Genomic DNA, 16,474 nt, shown 5'->3' on the forward strand with positions numbered 1-16,474 from the left:
TTTTTAAGGAAAGTTATTTACTTTCTTCCCATAATACAGAAACTAGGGTCCCCAAATTGAAATTAATAGGCAGCAGTTTTAAACAAATAGAAGGGAAGTAAGTTCTTCTTCGGAGTGCTTGCTCATATTCCATTCCAGTTTGGTGTGTGCGTGCCGGTGCACGTTCGTCGGAAGATTTTTACCCTAGCAAAACACTCGGTTGGGTCGGCAGGGCGCCCCTGGAGTGCCCGATATTGGGCCGATATATACCCCTGCCGACCCAGCCACCTTTCAGTTCCTCTCTTACCGCCCGTGTCGGTCGTTGGAAACAGTGGAGCGCAGTTTAGCTGACCTCCGCTCCTAGTACTCGTAGTTCTTGTGTTATATTAGTTATAAATCCTTTTATTTGTTTCACTTATTGCGTTTTTCATACTAGCATGTTAGTTTTATAATATAGTTAGCGGGGTTCGGGGGTTAGCCCCTTCCCGCAACCAGGCTGGAGCCCTGCCGTCACCGGTTCTAGACTGTTTGCGTTGACACCTCAGACCGTTGCTGACAGTCAGATCCACACGATCCTGTTCGGTGCCTCGGGGGACTGCATTTCACAGCTAAGTGCCCGATTTGCAGGCGTTTAAGCCTAGAACAAAACGGAGCGGGACTTTCATTTCCCCTCCACCTTCTTGCACCAAGCGCTGGCTACTCGGCGACAGAAGTTGCCTCCTCGCACCGGACCCCTTCGCCACCGGCCTACTTGTCACCGACAGTTCGAACTCAGGCACGTCCCCTGCTCTCTTGAGGTTGCGGGAAGCCACGAATCTCCTGCCAGTGGCTCTGACAGCTCCGGCACACGCGTGGTTGACTTCCCGGTCCTGCTGCTTCTGTGCCAACTTGCACCGCAGCCAGAGAGCTCATTTCAGTCGGATCGCCCTGGCGCCAAACACCTTGCCAGAGACATGAGGACACCGGCACTGTTGATTCGGTCCCGCGCGGCTGTGCATTCCAGTGCGGGCCTGCTTCCCCGGCATTTGCCGTGTGAGCCTCTGCTTCCTGCTTGCTTCCGTCCAACGGCACCGCCAGCAAGAGCCCTCATTAAATGGATTGCCGGCACCGACACCTGCCGCGCACCGACAACGCCCGCACGTCGATCCTGGCGTCCCGCAAGGGCCGTTCGATCCAGTGCCTTGGCCGCTCCCTGGCACGCGCCTGTTGTTCCTTTCCTGCTCCTGCTGCTTCCGTGCCAACGGCACCCACAGCCAGGGAGTTCATCTAAGACACTGCCGCGGCCACAACAACGAGTCCCTGCCTTTTCTTCCCGTGCGAAACAGCACCGCAGACATGGGACAGCCTTGTCTAGCCGGATCGCTAGGGCACCGACACCTGCTGAGGGCACTTGCGACGTCAGCACCGTCGATTCCCGCTCCAACAGGGCCGTCGAATCCGGTGCCTGACAGACTTCCCGGTACGCACTGTGGTCGAGCTTACTGTTCCCTCCACGCCGGAGACATTTCCAACGGCGAGGGATTTCATTGCCCTGACAGAGTTTTTTCTGCTGGATTGAACCCCGGCCCATCGAGTGTGGGTAATATAGTCATTGGCCAAGCCACCTTGATTACGACACCTCTGTCAGCGCAGCTGAAGTGGCCACCGTTCATGATCAACGGTCCCGCGACGCTCCACGTTCCGTCGGCGCCCACTCCTGACCACTCTTACAATCCGATGGCTGTTTCTCCTCGCACGCTCTCATCGCTGGCAACAGGTCGAGTGTCCCGTTACCGACCGATAATCTCGCACGTTTGGCTCCCCCAGCACCGCTATGGGCGCTGTGGCGTCCCGCAGCCGCTGCCCAACCTGCGAGATCTCGTTCGAACCTCCTGGCACCCTCTGGTCTCAGGTCGGATCTCGTTCCAGGTTACCACTGCGCCTTCCGGTACCACGGTCCCAGGTGCCGTGCTGCGGCAAGGTCGTAGAGTCAGAGTCTGCCATGGTTTCAGCACCTCCATGGCCATCCGGGGCGCATCAGTGTCTTCCACGCGGACAGCTCTTATGCTTCAGGACCGCGGATTCATTGTGCCTACCAACAACTTGAGAGCCATTCAGGACCTCCTATGGGAGTAGCACTCAATGGTTGGACCTCCAGGGCAGGAGGTCCCGGATGGTTAGGGGACCGGTAGTGCACCATTCTATCGGCGGGTTGCCCACTATAGGGGACCGGACCTGTTTCTTCGGACCATCCAGGCGAATGCCAATGCTTCTTATGGAGGTAACTACTTAGTCTGTTCATCCTTCTCCCTGCTCATAGTCGATTCAGTGGTGAGAAAAAGGGACGGCATTGGCCAAAGGCGCAGCCCCGAAATCGAAGGGCTAGTGGCGAACTGACCCTTACTCGGACCGCAAGGTGCATTCTGCAAGGGCCTATTAGCCCTGCTCTCTGGCAATCAATTAAACCCTCTTTAGCCCTATAATCATAAACACTGAACTACGGTGGATAAAGTTATGGAGCTTCTCCATCAAGTTCCGCTAAAGTTCACTGCCCTCTTGGAGAAGAGAAAAAGGCGGCCAGAGCTTCTCTCCAGGCCTCGTTTACCATGAGAGCATCTCCTGGCTGTCAGTTTCAAACTTCCGGCCTGTCACGACTTCCATTTGTTGGTAAGGCTCTTTGGGGGGAAATCAACCCCAGGCTGCAAAGGCCTGAAGGGCAACAGGGTCCTAATGCCGCTCCTCTGGGCGGCGTAACGCCGACGACCCCTGCAGGCCTTTCCATCCCCAACCCACGCCGCACCCTAGTGCCTAGCCACAGATTAGAACTTTCAAAGGTGGCGCCGAGGGTGCGACTGTTTTACAAGCGGGATCCCACTCCAACTGCCTCTTGGCTGGTCCCAGTTTAACTTCAGTTCGCAGTTCCCTACACCTGGTGGAGTGCTGAGTATCACCTCACTTTGTTCCACCCTTGTCCCTCTTCAGGGACTCCTCTCGGGCTCAATTCCTCTTACACGAGGTGCACATTGTGATGGATAACGGGACACTTACTTCCCTTATTCCGTAATCCCGACTTTGTTATGGAGGTCTCAGACCTATCCTGGACCTAGAGACTAACCAGTTTATGATAAGGTGAAGTTCCAAATGGATTCCCTGGGACCATTATACCTGTCCTTAGATTCCTGGAGACTGGTATTGCCACTCGATATGAGACGCGTACTTTTACATTGCCATCTCCCATCCCACAGGAGATACCTGTGTGTGGCTAGAATAGTGGGAGGACTTCCGTTTACGTCCTGCTGATTTGGGCCTTTCTGCAGCCGCATGAGCATTAACCTTTTGTGTGGCCGTAGTATCGCCACCCACCTCCGCGACCTTGCATGTTGCATTTTCTGGCATCTGGCGATTGGCTTATCTGAGGATACTCCGTTGACGCAAGTCATTTGCGATTGTGGCATCGTCAGGACCTATTCACATGTCTAGCCTGATGATTCACTATGGAAACATCCACTTTTCTTGGTCCCACGCAGAGGTTAGACTTCCTATGGGCCTATTCTGCTCCGAGGAAGCCAGATCCACTTACCCACAGCCGGTTTCAGGCGATGGCACCGATCATCCGAGGTCTGCAACTTTCCCGCGACTTGGGCTCGCCTTGTCTGGTTCTCCCAGGTTGCCATGGCTGGCCTGCTAGTTTGTAACCAAACACGTTTATGCTCTACCTCTTGTTCTTCTCCAGTTTGGCTTCACATCGGCGTACGCCGATGGACAGGGCCCAATCGCACGATAGTCACCATTCCCTCGAGCACCCTAGGCTTCCTACACTGTGGGCTACTCCCCTCCCTGGTGTGGGTGGGATGCGCTCTATCCGCCACAGCCCTCGCTTCCCCTGACGACGGATACTGTCAATCTCTCGACTCAGGTGGTCACTCAGTAAAGGGGGTTCCGCAGCAGCTTGCGAGGCAGTGGCGTCCTCAGGTGTTTACGAGCCAGCACAACGCCCATGTCCTATATAAACACCTGGGAGACATGGTCCTTCCTCCTTTGTGATCAGGAGGCATCCGTCTTCTGGACCTTTTGCATGCCCCTCGAAAAATCTGTACGCATCTTTTCTCGCTCGGTTGCTTTGACTCAGCAGGTCTTTCCTGTCTCATGAGTGCTCGCCCTGCATGTTGTCATGCATTCTGTTGCCAGCAGTGGTTTTTTCCCACATATGGGCCTGTTCGCTTACACGAAAACACGGAATGACTGAGGTTCTGCTCCTCGCAAGGTCTCTCTCCGGGACCGATCTCGGACGCTTTCCTCATGCCGTGGAAGGGCCAACGCCTTCTATGCCTTCCCACCGTTCCCCCAGTTCATTGGGTCCTGCTCAGACTTCGCAGGGCAGGGCATGCATCATCATGTTCACTCCAGCGTGTCCTACGTCGAGGCAGTGCTGATATGACACGTTGCTCGGCCTGTCAAAAGCTCTACCAATTACCTGCCACTCCACCCAGACCTCATACCTCAGGACTGCGGCAACTTCGCGCCCCGGATGCAGTCTCTTCACCTCATTGGTTGACCGCTACGTGACTATCACGATAGCAGGAAGCCTTCCACCTGGTCAGCGTACCTGGCAGTGGAAGCGTTTCTCCTACAGGGCGACACGCTCAATCTTACTCCTGCTGGGCTTGATCCCCTCTATTTTAGGACTAACCTCTGCCTGCAACAGCAGCTAGCGGTGTCATCGCCAAGGTACACTTGGCAGCCATCTCACCTTCCTTCCAGGCTAAGGTGGTCGTTCTGTGTTCTCATACTCTATGGGTTTCGAGGTTCCTTCAGGGCTTGCAGCGCATACACCCTTGGGTACGCCGCCCAGCCCAACCTGGGTCTACAGACTTATGTCTCTTCCATTCAACCCGTTAGCGACCGCTCGCTTTATACCTGTCTTGGAAGACAGCTTTTCCTAGTAGCCGTTACATCGGCCAGACGAAGGTCTTCGAGCTCAGGCTCTTTATGGTGGTTCTGCCATTCATTCTGTTCAAAAAAAAACAGGTGCAGTTAGACCACATCTGGCTTTCCTCCCTAGGTGGTTTCGGCTTTTCATGTTCCACCACTCAAGCGATGGGGACAACATTGACTCTTGGACATCTGTGGAGCGCTCGCATTTATGTCAAGCGGACAAAACCGTTTTTGTAACTCGCCCTAACTTCGGTCGCAGTAGCTGGCGAAGAGAGACCTACTTGTTTCCTCTCAGAGGATCTCATCTTGGGTGCTGCCGTGCACCGCACTTGTTATGATTTGGCTCACATTTCCCCAAGCCACATCACCATGCGTTATCTACCAGGGCGCAGGCTTCATCTGCCGCCTTTACTGACTCGTGTACCTACCCATGAAATCGTATCGCGCAGCTCCATGGTCCTCGGTCCATCCCTTGCTTCGCATTACGCTCTGGTTCAACGCACGGGATACTGCAGCCTTTGGGCTCAGCAGTTTGCATTCTGCCATATTTCACTCCGACCCACGCCTACATAAGGCTTGGGATCACCAAACTGGAATGGATATGAGCAAGCACTCGGAAAAGAAGACGGGTTACTCACCTTTGTAACTGTTGTTCTTCGAGATGTGTTGCTCATATCCATTCCACACTCCCCGCCCTCCTTCCCTCTTGTCGGAGTAGCCGGCAAGAAGAGATGCGAAGGCGGCTGGGTCGGCAGGGTATAATTGCGGCACCATGTGGCGTCACTCCAGGGGGCGCCCTGCCGACCCACCGAGTGTTGCTAGGGTAAAAATCTTCCGACGAACGTGCACGCGGCGCGCACACACCAAACTGGAATGGATATGAGCAACACATCTCGAAGAACAACAGTTACAAAGGTGAGTAACCGTCTTTCTTCACGTCAGCGCCACAGTCAACTTGTGGAACTCCTTTTCTGAGGGGTTGTGAAGGCTAGACTATAACAGTGTTTAAAGAGAACTGGATAAATTCATGGTGGTTGAGTCCATAAATGGCTTTTAGCCATGTATGGATAAGGAATGGTGTCCCTAGCCTCTGTTTGTCAGGAAATGGAGATGGCTGGCAGGTGAGAGATCACTTGATCATTATCTGTTAGATTCACTCCCTCTGGGACACCTGGCATTGGCCACTGTCGGTAGACAGATACTGGGCTAGATGGACCTTTGGTCTGACCCAGTACAGCCGTTCTTATGAATATGGCACATTCTCAGTCGTACTATTAGTAGTGATGTAAAGTGCCTTGAGTTTAATGTATCTGTCTGCAGATACCAGTGAAGCAATCTCAAAAGGTAATTTTAAGAGAGTCCTCTGAGGGTACTGATTGGGGTGGGGGGGAGGTAGGGGTGCTATATTCATCAGTCTTTAGCCTTTCTTAGCTGGTGGCTTTAAATGGACACAACTTAAAAAATATTGCACGTCTTTTATCCCATGTCACATGAGAATTTGTTACTAAAACAGATCTAAAGATCTCTTTTCTTGGTGTGCTCTTCGTATTTGAGAGAGGGTGCATGTAATCAGTTTTGATTTCTGTATCAATAGTCAGTTTTACAGTGTTACTCTCTTACGTTCCTGAGAGGCTGTAAACATGTAGATGAGCTCTGAAAACAATGAAAATCTGCTTAGTTGCTGCTATGTAATAAACACGTGAATTTCTAAGTATTTATTTTAATGGAGTAACTTTGATAATTAAATTGAAATTTTAAAATACAATTCACTCTTTTCTTGCCTGGGAATTTACATAAGGATATGACAAATCCGAATGAGTCCATATACTAAGTAATGGTTGCAATTATCTGCATATATTTGATATGAATTCATTGTTTTTAGGGACAAAATCTCTTCCATATCAGCATTGTGTCACTCTTGAGTACAGTGAGCAAAACTAATTAGCCGATAGGAATTTATATGTGAGGAGTTCTTCTGCTTGTTTGTACTTTGAAGACTTATTGCCAGCTAGCTATGCCTGCAGGGAAACTGATTTTCTAGCTCTGCCTAGCAATCATTTTCATAATGCTCTACTTAAAATAAGAACACTCTGGAAGCTAATTATACTGTAGATGTTGCTTTTTGTAACTGCAGTGTAATCTTCTGAGCCCCAGGTGGAAATGATGCTGGTTTAATAGATGAAATATGGAAGTGGGAACCAGCAAGCTGAGTTTGAATCCTGCTTTAGAGAGACAATATTTTGCAGCAGGACAGTGACAATCAAATGCAATTGGATGTGCCTCGTTATGTAGAGAATTAAAGAATTTGAGGTTCCTAGCTTTAACGTGATTGATGCGTAATACGTAGTAGTGCAACTAGGACTTGATCAGAGGCTCCAGGAAGTCTTCTCAGCAGTTGAAATGTGATTGAGTCATAAATAGTATTTGATATATAGAAGGAGGTGGTATCACTTCAGAGTTGACTTTACTTCCTTTAATAATGAACATCAGATTTGGTGAGCTATCAAAAATTTACCATCTTAGACTAGAATTAAAATCTCTTATCCAAAAATTTTATGAAATTACTAATGAGCATATCGCTGGCAGTGTTCCTTCTATTTTTTCCCACCCATGTGCAGAAAGAATATTATGTGCACCAATATGGAGGTGATGTATGGTGGGGTGGGGCCAAAGGGTTCGGAATATGGGAGGGGGCTCAGGGCAGGGGCAGAGGGTTGGAGTGCAGAGGTGTGTGGGCTCTATGGTGGGAAAGAGCCCACACACCTCTGGGGGTGAGGGGCTCTGGAGATGAGGGGCTCAGGGCTGTGGCAGAGGGTTGGGGAGCAGGGGATGAGGAGTTTGGGATGCAGGAGGATGCTCAGGTCTACGGCAGGAAGAGCAGACTCCTCCAGTCTCTCTCCCCACAGAAGCACCTGGGCTGGGTTGAAGGGGTGCCTCTCCCTGCCACGGCAGCTCTGGGATTGGGGCTTCAGAATAGGCAGTCCACCCCTGGCCCCAATAGGTCTGGGCTGGGGGAGCCCCTCGGTCTGGGCTGCCCTTCCCTGGCTGTGCCACAGCAAAGTTGGGGACAGAAGAGGGGCACCCCTCCCATGGCTGCGACAAGTCCCCGGGTGGGTTCCTTGAGCATCTGAGTGGTGCTAAATAGGCTGCTGTGTGGCTGCACAGCTTTCTGAGAACTTAGAGGCAATACTCCTTAGTAAAGTCCCTTAAGTGTTGGAAGAATTCAGTTCAGTGAGGCTGAAATATTACACAGGATCTCTCTTTAAAAGCAATGTATACTTCTTCTTGAAGAGGCCACCTAACTAAATTAAAAATGTGTGTGTGTCTTGGGGGTTGGATGTTCTCACTGAGATCCTGATAAACACAGGGAATTCCCAGGCACCCTGGTATCTACACCTTTCCTCCCACCCCCACCCCGCAGAAATAGTCTCAGAAAGGAATTAATCCATGTGTTGTAAGACTTCATTAGGATCAGAGCCTGTAAATTGGCATTGGAAGAATGGAATTGTCACCCTGAAGAGTTAGACTTGGGTGTGCGGCAGAGAACTTTCTTGATAACTGGTTCTGAGTCTGGAACTCACTCCTCAAAAGATATCGGGATGTCCATGAAGCTCTGTCTCGGGGGAAAAATAAATGTAAATCCTACTTTTGATTAAGCTTTTCACAGTATCACTGCAGTTTTTTTTAAAAACGCCAGTCTCTGCGCACTGCAAGGAAGGGAGAACTATATCTTCAACACTTCAGAATTTTGTGAGTTGCTCATGCTGTGATGATGGGAACTGTATTAGAATCTAACTGGAATCATATCTAGATGTAACCCAAACTTGCTTTCTGGATATTCAGATACTTTTTTAGAGTAGTGGGAGAAAAAACAGTACAGCATTTACTTAAGCATCACACATTGGTTAGACGCTTAAATTTGTTAAGCTGACATCTGTTTTGGCTGTCATGTAAACTTACAGTCAAAACCTGATTTGTTTAATCTGTTTCAGCATTAGACATGAGGACAAACATTACTAGAGAACTAGAGTTGGAGTTGAGAACTTGGATTGTAATTTGAGAACCCAGCACAATACCACAGGTGAGGCTGACAGTGGAAGCAGTAAGATTGTATTGAATGTTAGTGGAAAAGCTTTAATTTTCTCCCTGTGTGCAAATGCTTAACTATAAGTGCCTTCCAGTGACAGCAGAACCTTGCTGATGCACATATTAACTTGCATATGTTACCAAGTGGTCTTGCTTCACTTCTGAAAGATCTAATATCAGGGTGCAGTAGTAAGGTTTTGTTACTGATTTGATTGTTTCTACAGAACACTGTACAGAACACTTACTGAGATGAATACAAAGTATTATCAGTTATAACTAAATTTCATTGTGATTTACACCTCCGCCCCGATATAACATGACCCAATATAACACGAATTTGGATATAACGCGGTAAAGCAGTGCTCTGGGGTGTGGGGCTGTGCGCTCAGGCGGATCAAAGCAAGTTCGATATAACGTGGTTTCACCTATAATGCGGTAAGATCTTTTTTTTGACTCCGGGGGACAGTGTTATATCGGGGTAGAGGTGTATTTATTTTTTTTGAATTGTTCACTCTCCAACTTGTAAAAGCCATAACTGCTAGTGCAAATTAGTGATGTTCTGCTGTTTTACCATCTGGGAGTGAATTTTTATGGGAAGTGAAAAGGCTTATTTCTATCTAAATCTGGAATGTTAAATATTTAACTTAGATTTGTTAGGGTTTGAGGATCAGAGTATGTAAACATTTGTGGTTCTCTTAGTCATTTAGCTAAGGAAACAATTTGATTAGAAAGGGAGAATATAATTAGTATAATATCAAATCCCCTGCTAATGTCAGTACTGTAATGATGTCCTTCAGAACAGGAAAATTAGTATGTTCTTCTGTACATCCTTAAGGCTGCCTGTGTTTAAACAGAGCAAGATCTACAGTTGGGCTTTAAATTGTTATCTTGCTGCAAGGCATCTGCTCATAGAAACATGTGAGCAAAGAAATGTGCTGACTCTTCCTGTTATAAATTTGCTTTCTATTAAACATCCGGCTTAATATTGGAGCACTGAGATGACTGCCATGGTGACTGGTATTTTGTTTGACTTGTAGATTGTCATGCCTCTGAAATTCCTTAATAGATATCTAGGTATCCATCATAAATGGGACCATATGGTGAGATAATTTGGCCTTGCTGGATGAAGGGACCTCCTTTACTGATGTTATATAGGGAATTCTCATTGCCTTCAACTGGTAATTCATTTTGGTGTCTAGAAGTTTTAAATCACATAGTATAAAATGTTAATATTGACTTAATGGAGACAGTTATTGTTGCTAAACATGGTGATTGGAGTGTATGTAAGAAAATTCCTCTGAACTATCTCATGTTCATATGTATTCCAGCGCTAATAGCTAGTGGAGTGCACCAGGAGTTTTTAGAGGAGAGAAGCTATTTTTCCTCTCAGGTATTTCTAGATCACCCATCACTAGCATGCTAACACCCACTATTACAGTGGCTCTCAACCTTTCCAGACTACTGCAGGGAGCCCTGGGCCCTTTAAAGCGCCAGCCTGGGGTAGCTGGTCCAGTACAGCACAGCCTACCGGCTCTTGCCGGTACACCGTACCAGCCTGAACTGGCTTACTTTCACCTCTGCCCCCTCCCTTTGTGAAGGGAGAGGGTCTAAAACCGTCTTCTTGCCTCCCTGATGTAAGCTGGGGTCTGGGTTGCCTTGTCGCCCAAAGGGTATCTGAGCCCATTTCTGTTTCCCTCTCCCCCTCCCTCCAAGTGAACCAGGTTTCGGGAAAGCCCTGCTCCTGGATGGAGAATTTAGAACAGGAATACTTGGAACACACATGAAGAACACACTGTGGATATTGGGTGAGGATCTAAGAATCGGCATGTTTACATCGGAAACTCTCTTCAGTACTGGGATGGAGAGGTGGGACCGACAGTTACATGAATGAAGTAGTTCATGCATCTCAGAACTATTGTTTCAGGTTGTATTCATTCCATTGGCTGTTCTTTTATCAGAGAATATTTCATTGACATGAACGAGCCACTTCTGCACTTTGCTGAGCCTGCTATGCTATGATGGGTTTGTAGTGCTCCTGCCCCTCCATTTTCCCTTTAATTATAGCAGAGTGCCGCCAGCTCTGTTGTATTTGATCAAGACAAGCTTTCTGTTTAGAGCACTTGAAGTTGAGCTTTAAAGTCCATACAGTTACTCGGATTGCCTTGAAATGTTGTGCACTTCATGGGGAGGTGGGGTTTGGTCAGTGAACCAAATTTGGGACAATGTGAACAAGAGGTTCCCAAGATACAGCCCCCAGAAAAAGAAAAAGCTCTTAAAGTTGACACATGCAACATTTTCATGCACAATTAGAGATCCATCCATGGCTGAGATCATTGCATTAGTGTCTCCGATGCTCAAGGGTTACCCCTACAAAATGCACAGCACCCACTAGCTCTTTGGGAGAAATCAAATTCCAGCATTCTTTGAAAAAGAGTGTTTCTCCAGGTGAGTGTTCTGGTAAGCATATCTAAGGTCCTACTACCTAATGGATTCCCCTCTGCATGTACAGAGAGAGAGCCCAGTGGTGTTGAAAGCCACCTAAGGTTTGCAGGACTTCAAGGGAATGTTCTGGCCGTTGAATCTGAACCCCACAGAGGCACACTGAATTCAGATCCCCAACCCAGGGTAGAAGTTAAAAAGGGAAGCATATTGCTTGAATCTGCTTCTGTCAAAGAAGAATTTTTATTTTGGGGAAATATAATCTGAGTATAGTAAATATTCAAAAAGCACTGAAACTATTTTTGAAAAAATGAATTGTATCTGCAAGCGTATGCTGGGAGGGGAAGGTGATTGGGGTGGAAGAGTGGGTGGAAATAAGCGAGGAAAGGGTTTGGGGGTGTGAGGAGAGGGATAAATGGGAATAGGTGCATAGTAGAGGGATTAGGTGATGGGGAAATGAGGGGGGTAGGGACATCAGGAAAAGGGAACGGGGTGGGGATGAGTGACAGACTGTAGGGAAATAGGAGCATATGCATCTGTTACCCTGATATTCCCCTCCTATGTGTGCACCATGATCTGGAGGGCCCCAGCCCATATATAGGGATTTAATACCCCTGCCTGTCCCCTTCTCTGAGCTAGGATGTAGGGGACCTTTTCCTTTCAGGGGGTCAAAGCCTGTCTCCCTATTCCCCACTATGTGTGGGGGAACTGGGAAAGCCCCATCCCTTGGGTATGCAGCTGAGAACAGGCATACTGGGAGCCTGCAGATGTTGAGAATAGGCATGTTGTGGCTCTCCTGAAGTTGGCTGGATAGGGGGAATGAGACTGATATGAATGGAGTCATTCATACATCTCAGAACTATTGTTTCAGGCTGCAATCATCTTAAGCTGTTTTTGTTCAGGTATGCCATCGTATTAAGATAAATGGGCCAATTCACCCCTTTCTGAGCCTCCTATGCTGCAGAAGGGGGTGTGTGTAGTCTTGTTTGCTGCAGATACCAAGAATGAAGGGGGTTGGGCATGTGAGGGAAAAATGCAGACTGGCTAAGGAATGCACAGGATACAGCTCCTTTTCAGAAAATTGTATTAACATTTTAAAATAGCCTTTAGGTTCTCTCATCATCCATAGGGAAAATTCTGATTTGACAGTTGGAAAATGGGATACAGTGCCACATAGACACATTAGGGAGTGCCAAGGATGTGGGGAAGCTTGGACAGAATAGCATGGTGGGGGCCGGTGGGGAGGGTGGCTGGTCTGGAAGGCACAGGACTGACTGGAACAGCTGGGTGGCAAGGGGCAGGGAGAAGAGTGCAGGACCAGAAGTGGGTAGTCCACTGTTGTTCTACATGTTGTCTACAGCTGCCACAATGACCACTAACTCCTACCAACGCCTGCGACTTTCAGTGTAAAGGAAAGGACCTACCTGCACCTGCCCTGCACTCACTTAGCCTATTCAGAATACCACTTTGCACTTACAGGATACCATCTAAACCAGGATTTCTCAAACAGGGGTTGCTGCTTCTGTAGGGAAAGCCCCTGGTGGGCTGATCTGGTGTATTTGCCTGCCCTGTCCGCAGGTCCAGCGGTTTGCTGCTCTGGGCCAGTGGGAGTCGCTGAAAGCAGTGGCAGTAAGTCCCTCGGCCCGCACCACTTCCAGCAGCTCCTGTTGGCCTGGAGCAGTGATCTGCGGCCAGTGGGAGCTGCGATTGGCCAGACCTGTGGACAGAGCAGGTAAACAAACCGGCCCAGCCCACCAGGGGCTTTCCCTACAGAAGCAGCGATCCCTGTTTGAGAAACCATGATCTAAACCAATACTTTCCCTTACCCATCATTAAACCCACAGACTGCTCTCATATCCCACCTCATTATTGACCATTCCAGTTGCATGGCAAGTGTCTCGGACTCACAGATCGTGCCCACTCTTGGCCCCGTGTGGTCTGTGGGGGTTTCCCCTTTCAGTGAGAGAGCCCTTCTCGGGGGTCCACTCTCTCGGTTTAGGCCCCTCCATTTCCTGGAGCCGCACCTCTGAGCCTTTGCACACCTGTCTCACTGTGGGCCCCCTCAGGGATTCCACTCACTCTGGACCCCGTGGCCTCTACCTCCCTGAAGCGGACAATGCAACCCTGTTCACTTGACTGGAGTGACTCTCAGCCAGCGTAAAACAGGAGGGTTTATTGAGCGTTGAACACAGCACAAGAAACTCTCAGGACCTCAGGCCTGGCCGCCCTCAGCACAGCACATCCCAGTCTCCCCTGCATCCAGATGGGCTCTGCCTCCTCTCCTTCTCCAGCCCAGAACCCCCCTGCTTCCCAGCTGGGCATCCAATATCACCTCCCCCAAGCCCCACCTCTGTCCATTGTCTTCTCTCTAGGGAAACAGGGTCATAAACTGGGTCACCCGGGCCACCTCTTCTCTCTTCTGCCCTCTGTCTGGAACTGGCTGGTTAGGTCACGGGGTCCGCTCTTTACAGCCCATTGTCCTCCCGCTGGCCAGAATCGGCTGTGACTCTTGAGCTGGGTTGTCATCCTCCAGGCCATTGGCTGGGGTCCCAAGTTCCCTTTCCGGTCCTCTGTAACAACAACTCCCTCTTTCCTCACCTCATTTAAACCAGTAGCACCCAGAGGCACTGAGTCCCACTCCATCAAACCATTCGAAAACACAGGAAACTCCTCCACTTCATCACATCAAGACCGCTCCCCTTCCCTCCCCTGTGCTTTGCTAATGCGACATCCTATACAATTTTGCAATAAAATGATTCAGGCAACTAGGCTAGGTTCACGTGCTCCTTTTTTCTTTACTCGCACCCACAGGGTGGGCTCAAACCCAACTCACATCACAGCCACAATTCTGTGATGCTCCTTAAACTAATCTCTCCCTCCTCAACTCACAAACACACCTCCACCAATCTGCCCCACCTACTCCCTCCACCACTCAAGCCATTTACTACAGCTGCAACTCTGGGTATGTCTACACTACGGGATTATTCTGATTTTACATAAACTGGTTTTGTAAAACAGATTATATAAAGTCGAGTGCACGCGGCCACATTAAGCACATTAATTCGGTGGTGTGCGTCCATTGTCCGAGGCTAGCGTCGATTTCTGGAGCGTTGCACTGTGGGTAGCTATCCCGTAGCTATCCCATAGTTCCCGCAGTCTCCCCCGCCCATTGGAATTCTGGGTTGAGATCCCAATGCATGATGGTGCAAAAACAGTGTTGCGGGTGATTCTGGGTAAATGTCATCACTCATTCCTTCCTCCGTGAAAGCAACGGCAGACAATCATTTCACGCCCTTTTTCCCTGGATTGCCCTGGCAGACACCATAGCATGTGTCTATGGAGCCCATTTTGCCTTTTGTCTCTGTCACCGTATGTGTACTGGGTGCTGCTAACAGAGGTGGTACTGCAACGCTCCACAGCAGCATTCATTTGTCTTTGCAAGATAGTAGAGATGGTTACCAGTCGTTATGTACCGTCTGCTGTGCCATTGTAAACTGGCAATGAGATGACGGTTATCGCTCGTTCTGTACCGTCTGCTGCTGTCATGGGTGCCCCTGGCTGAGGTCGGCCGGGGGCGCAAAGACAAAAATGGGAATGATTCCCCAGGTCATTCCCTCCTTTATTTTGTATCTAAAAATAGTCAGTCCTGCCTAGAAGATGGGGCAAGTGTGCTAGAGAACCAGTGTACCAGAGAGCACAGCCGCTCCGTGTCAGATCCTGCAGAAATGATGAGCTACATGCCATTCTAGAGGGTGCCCCTGCAACAACCCCACCCGTTGCTTCCCTGCTCCCCCAACCCTCCTAGGCTATCATTGCAGTGTCCCCCCCATTTGTGTGATGAAGTAATAAAGAATGCAGGAATAAGAAACACTAACTTTTTTTAGTGAGATAAAATGAGGGGGAGGCAGCAGTCCAGGTAGGACATTAAACGGTGCGGGAGAGAGGAGCCCAGCATCCCACTGCTGTGATAGTCCAGGCAGTACAGAATCTTTTCTTTAGACATGAATAAAAGGTGGGGGCTGATGGAGCTCAGCCCCCAGTTGCTATGATGAAGACAGTTACCAGCCGTTCTGTACCATCTACCGGGAATGGCCGAGAGTCATTCCTATTTTTACCCAGGCGCCCCTGGCCGACCTCACCTGAGGCCAGCCAGGAGCACTCACGGGATGATGACAAGGACGGCTATCAGTCCTCTTGTACGGTATCATCTGCCACCAGGAAAGGGAGGGGAGAGGATGCTGCTGTTCACTGCTGCTGCACCATGTCTACCAGCAGCGTGTGGTAGACATAGGGTGACATATAAAAAAGTCAAGAAACGATTTTTTCCCCTTTTCTTTCACGAGGGGGGTGGGGATAAATTGACGAGAGAGACCCTGAACCACCCCGGACAATGTGTTTGACCCTACAGGCATTGGGAGCTCAGCTAAGAATGCAAATGATTTTTGGAGACTGTGGGATAGCTGCAGTCCTTGATACCCCCTCCCTCCCTCCTTGAGTCATCCATTTGATTCTTCGGCTTTTTGTTACGCTTATCACACAGCACTGTGCTGTGGACTCTGTATCATAGCCTGGAGATTTCTTTCAAATGCTTTGGCATTATGTCTTCTGTAACGGAGCTGTGATAGAACAGATTTGTCTCCCCATACAGCGATCAGATCCAGTATCTCCCCTACGGTCCATGCTGGAGCTCTTTTTGGATTTGGGACTGCATCGCCACCCATGCTGAACAGAGCTCCATGCTGGGCAAACAGTAACTGTAATTCAAAAGTTCACAGGGCTTTTCCTGTCCACCTGGCCAGTGCATCTGAGTTCAGATTGCTTTCCAGAGCTGTCACATTGGTGCACTGTGGGATACCGCCCGGAGGCCAATACCTTCGATTTGCGGCCACACTAACCCTAATCTGATATGGTAATACCGATTTCAGCGCTACTCCTCTCGTCGGGGAGGAGTACAGAAACCGGTTTAAAGAGCCCTTTGTATTGATATAAAGGGCATCGTTGTGTGGACAGGTGCAGTGTTAAATCAGTTTAACGCTGCTAAAATCGGTTTAAACGC

At 49.2% G+C, this 16,474-nt stretch overlaps 1 protein-coding gene across 6 annotated transcripts in view; it reads left to right on the forward strand.

Annotated features, from left to right (window-relative positions):
- The window catches only part of LOC116828831 (KAT8 regulatory NSL complex subunit 1-like), a 156,603-nt gene that overhangs the window by 27,821 nt on the left and 112,308 nt on the right, over window positions 1-16,474 (forward strand). For 3 of the 6 annotated variants that reach the window (XM_075062134.1, XM_075062133.1, XM_075062135.1), the window contains one exon: window positions 8,886-8,974. The exons of the other annotated variants lie outside the window; for them this stretch is intronic. The gene's annotated coding sequence lies outside the window, so the exon portion shown is untranslated. The remainder of the gene's footprint in view (window positions 1-8,885; window positions 8,975-16,474) is intronic. 6 annotated transcript variants of the gene reach the window in all.

Source organism: Chelonoidis abingdonii, chromosome 2 (assembly GCF_003597395.2).
Source record: "Chelonoidis abingdonii isolate Lonesome George chromosome 2, CheloAbing_2.0, whole genome shotgun sequence".
NCBI classification, from domain to species: domain Eukaryota; kingdom Metazoa; phylum Chordata; order Testudines; family Testudinidae; genus Chelonoidis; species Chelonoidis abingdonii.